The sequence below is a fragment of the Triturus cristatus genome, chromosome 4_1 (assembly GCF_964204655.1).
Source record: "Triturus cristatus chromosome 4_1, aTriCri1.1, whole genome shotgun sequence".
Classification (NCBI taxonomy): domain Eukaryota; kingdom Metazoa; phylum Chordata; class Amphibia; order Caudata; family Salamandridae; genus Triturus; species Triturus cristatus.
The window spans coordinates 450,917,899-450,923,570 of record NC_140585.1 but is presented as its reverse complement, the minus strand read 5'-3'; positions in this window follow the sequence as shown (position 1 = coordinate 450,923,570).

The window sequence follows — 5,672 nt, the reverse complement described above, 5'->3', positions numbered from 1 at the left end:
ACAGATGCATGATAAACTCAGCACGAACAAGATGGAAGTACTCATCTTTGGAAACAACACTTCGCCATGGAACAACGCATGGTGGCCTGCTGAACTCTGCTAATCCCCCCGCGGGACAAACCACACCTGCACCTGCAACCTCACATCATCCTGGACAGCGACCTATCCATAAAGAAACAGGTAAACGGAGTCTCATCTGCCTGCTTCCACACCCTACACATGCTACAAAAGATCTTCAGGTGGCTCCCAGTCAGCATCATAAGGACTGTCATGCAGGCCTGTTATAAATTGGGGTCTCTAGTCGGCAATGGTTTGCACCTTTGTCCAAACAGGGGCCCTTGCGTCTAGTCAGGGAAAGGGGGATACACTCCTAAAAGAACCCCTGCTCATCCCCTTGGTAGCTTGGCATGAGCAGAGAGGCTTATCACAGAGGCAGTGTGTAAAGCATTTGTGAACACATACAGTAATACAGTGAAAACACTACAAATGGATACCACACCAGTTTAGAAAAATAAGTAATCTTTCCTAGACTTAACACAAGACCAAATGACAAAAATCCACAATACAATATCAAGAACATGAATTTAAAATGGTAAAAATAGCTTAGTTCAATATAGATGGTAAATGCAACACTTTACGCTCAAAGTACTTTGGACAAACAAACAAAAGGGGTGCAGGGAAGGTGATGCTTCGGTTCCTTGCTTCGGGGGAGGTGATGCATCGGTTCCTTACTGTAGCGCAGGGGAGGTAGTGCCTCGCTTCCTTACCGGAGAGGAGGTGATGCCTCGGTTCTTACTGCATTCCGGTTACGATGCGACAAGATGGCGCCTCGATGCGATGTGGCGATCCGGTGCGATGCACCAAAATAGCGTCTTTGATGCGATGCGACAACTTGGATGTGATGCATGCACGCCTGATGGCCGTGCGGCAAACTCGGTAAAATTTAAGCCACGACACGCCCTGCGACACGCTTCTCCGGTGATGTGACAGCAACCTCTGCGGCGGCGACACGCTTCTCCGGTGATGCGACACGCTTCTATGGTGATGCGACACGTCTCTTTGGCAATGCGTCGGCAAACAGCTGCGGCGGCACGCTTCTTCGGCGATGTGACGGCGACACGCTTCTTCCTTGTTGCGTCGCGCTTACAGCTCCCAGTGACACGCAGTTTCCAGAGGGCCCAAAACAACAGCAGTCACCTCTCTGCAGGTTGACTTCCCAGCAAGGGAATTCAGGGGAAGCTGGTGGTGAAGTCTTTGTGGCCCAGGGACTTCAGAACAGGAGGCAAGCTCAACTTCAAGCCCTTGAAGATCTTCCTCAAGATAGTTAAGGTACACACAAAGTTCCTTTTCTCCTTTCTTTAGAAATAAGTAACCACTGCAGGCCAACCCCAAACAGCAAACAGCACAGGGGCAGTCTCCTCCTACAGCTTTCTTGGTTTCTCTCCTTGGCAAAGGTTTGTCTTGATTCCCAGAAGTGATCTAAAGTTCTGGGGTCTGGGCCCCAATATTTATACTACTAAATCCTTTGTTCTCTGACAGCAGAGAGTGTGTGTACCTCGTCAAAACCAGTTCTGTCCTCCTTGGTGCAGCTTCCTGGCAGGAGGTGGAGACAGCATTGTTGAAAGCAGACCTGGCCCAGGTTGCTGAAAGGAAAACTTCTCCCCCTACTCTCTATTCTATGAAGGCTCAGGCAAGTGAAAGAAAATCTTCTCCCCCTACTCTCTATTCAATGCAGGGCTTATTCAGCCCAGCCCTGACCCATCAGATTGCTGGAGCCAAGGCCCTCTCCAGTCCCCTGTCACTCACAAACCAGACATGGAATACACAAACGTAGCAGAGGCATACTGGATGGTTAGGCAAGAAAATACCTACTTTCTAAAAGTGGTATTTTCAAACACAGAATGTAAAACTCACCCTCACTAAAAGATGTATTTTAACATTCTGAGTTCAGGCATACTAAAATCGTTTTTCTACCTTGTTCCCTGGGTCAGTTAGGATTATAAGATGTTATAATCAAACTGCCCATTCTGGCCTATGGGAACAGGTAGCCTTGCAATAGTGAAAAACTAAATTTACTGTAATCCACTATCATGACATGCCACACACATCAGGGCATGTCCTACCTTTCACATTCAATGCACCCTGCCAACAGGTGTACCTTGGGCATACCTTAGATTTACAGGCCTTGGGCACACATGGTGCACTGTACTAGGTTCTGACAAGTAAATCAAATAGTCCAATCATGGAATCACTAATCCATACAACAATTTACAATAGGGAGCACTTGCACTTTGACACTGATCAGCAGTGTCAAAGTGCCCAACACATCTAGACCAGCAAAAACCCAGCAAAAACATAGGAGGCAACAGCAAAAAATGGAAGGGAGACCCACGCCAATGGTGCCAGGTCTAACAAGGCCCTCGTCACCAGCAGGCTGGACTACAGGAACACACTTTACATAGGAATCACCGCACACCTCCCGAAGAGACTACAGACAAGACAAAACTCAGCAGCAAGACTAAACCTCCACCTTTTGAGATGGACCTACATTACACCCCATCTCAAGAAGCTACCCTGGCTCCCGATCCAGAAGACATGAAAATGAAATGAAATTTTGTACTTGTATAGCGCACTGCTGCCCCAGCGACGGGGCGTCCTGGCGCTTGTACTCATACCGCTGTGGAACCCTTCCTGGCTTTCCCTGTGAAATGTCCACTCCTGGGCACCCCCAAGGTGAAGCCAGGCATCCCCAGTGCTGTTGGGGCCATTGTGGAGATTAAGCAAGCTATTGCCCAGAGTTGCAGAGTGGGACCCATGATTAAAGTAGACACCGAGGCGAGAATTAACAGGTCCGAGGAAATTGAGCTCAAGACCCGCCGAGGCAGGAATTGAACCCTGGTCCCGGGCCAGATCCCTGCATCAGGGTCTGCCGCTCTAACCATTGAGCCACACTTCTCCACAACATGCCAGATCAAGATGTCGACCCACACATACAAGGCCCTGCACAACAAAGGACCAGTGTACATCAACAAACGGCTGACTTTCCACCAATCAACCAGACACCTGTGATCTGCCTCCCTCTTCCTCGCAGACACCCCCTGCATCCACTGAGCCAACAGCGGAGGATGCTCCTTACCACACCTGGCTGCCAAAGCCAAAGACAACCTTCCACTGCACCTCAGGGCCACCCGTACGCTCCAGCATTTAAAGAAAGGACTCAAGACCTGGCTGTTCGAATGAACACATCACCACAATGCAGCTAGAATCCCTAGCACTTCGAGACCCTCTTGGATGATTTGTCGCACTTTATAAATCCTGATAGATGCCTGTGATTAGCATATTAAAGCCAAACGTATTGGCTTTGCCAGTGATTGGTACAGTTCATAAATAAAATTAGGGTTGTTATTCAGAAAAATACTTGAACTGAAGCCACAAACCAGCTAAGTGCATCATTCTTTTACACCCCATTATCTTCTTGAACATGCGCACCTTGCAAACACTTTTGAAAAACAAGCATTGGCAAAAGTCAAGTCTTGCCTATGTAAGATCTATCACCTTTGTCAATGTTTTTTTAGCAATGCTGTCAACACTGGCTGGATCATAATGTTTTTTTTTTTACTTCCAGCAGTGCTGTATAGCTACTGTGCAGTTGTATAACATGACTTAAAAACATTTTACAAAGCCAAAAGATCTTGCATAGGCCCCTGGGATGTGCTGTTTTTTCATGTGGTGTCTGACCTGATATAATAAGCAATCTATGTACTAGGGAGCGCAAATTCACATATTCTTTTCATAGGCTAATAGGAACAGAATAGTTAAGTCCTATTTTCAAGAACCTTTTCAATTAACACCAAATCATAAAGGTGACTAATGAATGCGGATAAGTTTAACTACAAATGGTGTAAAACTTTTAATCATAAAAAGGGTCATGAATGAAATGACATAGACTTTAACATAATGAGGCTAATATCTTTTTTTTGTTTCAACTATACCAGAAGTTGACTGTATCTATTCCTCTTGGCCGCTTACTGTTCTTTGTTTGTGTGGGTCTGTTTTTAAACAGGCACACACACACATCTATAGAACTCAATTAAGAGGTGTGGCGCCGCAGCCAGGGTGACTGACTCCGGAATCTGGGGATCATGGTTCGATCGCCTGCGACAGATTAGCCCAGCCCCATGTGACTCTGGGCAACAGCTTGCTTAATCTTCCTGAGGGCCCCCAGTGCCTAGAGACCATTACAGGTGATTGTTCGCGCTTTACAAATGTGGATTATTATTATTATTATAATTAATCATTTTGTCTGAGCATATGTACTGAATATAATTATAGTTGTTTAACATGTTTACATGAGGGACGGAGCCACACCAGCGATCAAGATAGCTGCTCGGTGATGAAGCACTGGCAAATGTAGCCCTTTCACACAATGATTTGGGTCTCCTGAGACATCTGAGACCATCTGGCATGCCTTTTCCTCAACTCAATGACTAGCAGCATGGGATGGTGTACTTTGGGGGCCCATGGCACTGATAGAGCCGCTAACTGACCTGGGCACGAGGCGACATGGTGCCTGTCTCGGAGACCACTCCGGACTAATTTGCTATCTGCCCTGAGTCAAACACACACTTGCATGCCAGTTCCCCCTTAACTATGCTTGGCATTGTACATACCTAATGGACAATAAGAGACCCAATTCTTTGCCACCACAAGTCCCATTCAAAACTGGGGCTTGTTTTCTGCACGGTTGCTCATTCCCAAAGGTTTAACCCAACCTGGATCTCAGTGGGGTTGTTGTTCATGATGTTGTTGCAATTATGTTGGGGTTCGGTTATTAGGGCTGGGAGTCACTGGGCGGTTCAGGGCTTAGTGTGGGAGGAGGCACTCACGCACTGATAGTATCTGCAAATAGTGGTAGGGGAAGTACCACTTCTTTCATGGAACATTAGAGGCCTCAATGACCAGCTCAATAGCAAACAGGTTTTGCAGTACCATTCCCAACATGGCATGAAAATTGTGTTCCCCTGGTGCTCCCCCCACCTTTGTGTCTTTATGGGGATCCATAGGTAGTTCTTAAGGTACAGCATTTATTCCAGGGTAGTGTGCACACTAATGCACAAGAGTCTCCCATTCCACCTTGCCGGCAGTTTTCACGATGACAAGGGCTAATACGTACTTGTGTCTGGCACATTAGCAGAACAGCAAATGGTATAGGTTATTATCTACACTCCAAATGTAGACATCTCAGAGTTTTTCCATGACTTTTGGTCCCTCTTGGGCTGTATAAACACCAATCACGTAATTATGTCAGGAGACTTTAATATGATCCTAGACCTCTCCCTGGATACCACCACTACAGCACCTAGCTGTAAGTCCCATTCCATACAGGTGCTTAACGATCTCCACAACACATATGTCCTCAAAGATGCCTGGCACCAGTTGCATGAAACTGCTTTAAGATATACGTTTTACTCTGCCCCTGCCACACATGACCTGAATAGATTTTTGGCTTGTTTCTGTGACCGTAACCCCATCATTGGATAGTTTGACACACCATGATGAGGTATTCCAGTCAGAACTACACGACTCCATATTGGAATACTTTGGGATTAATTTGGGCTTGGTGTCCACACAGCCACCTTGTGAGCTAATGTGAGGGGGTCTGCATTTCCAAG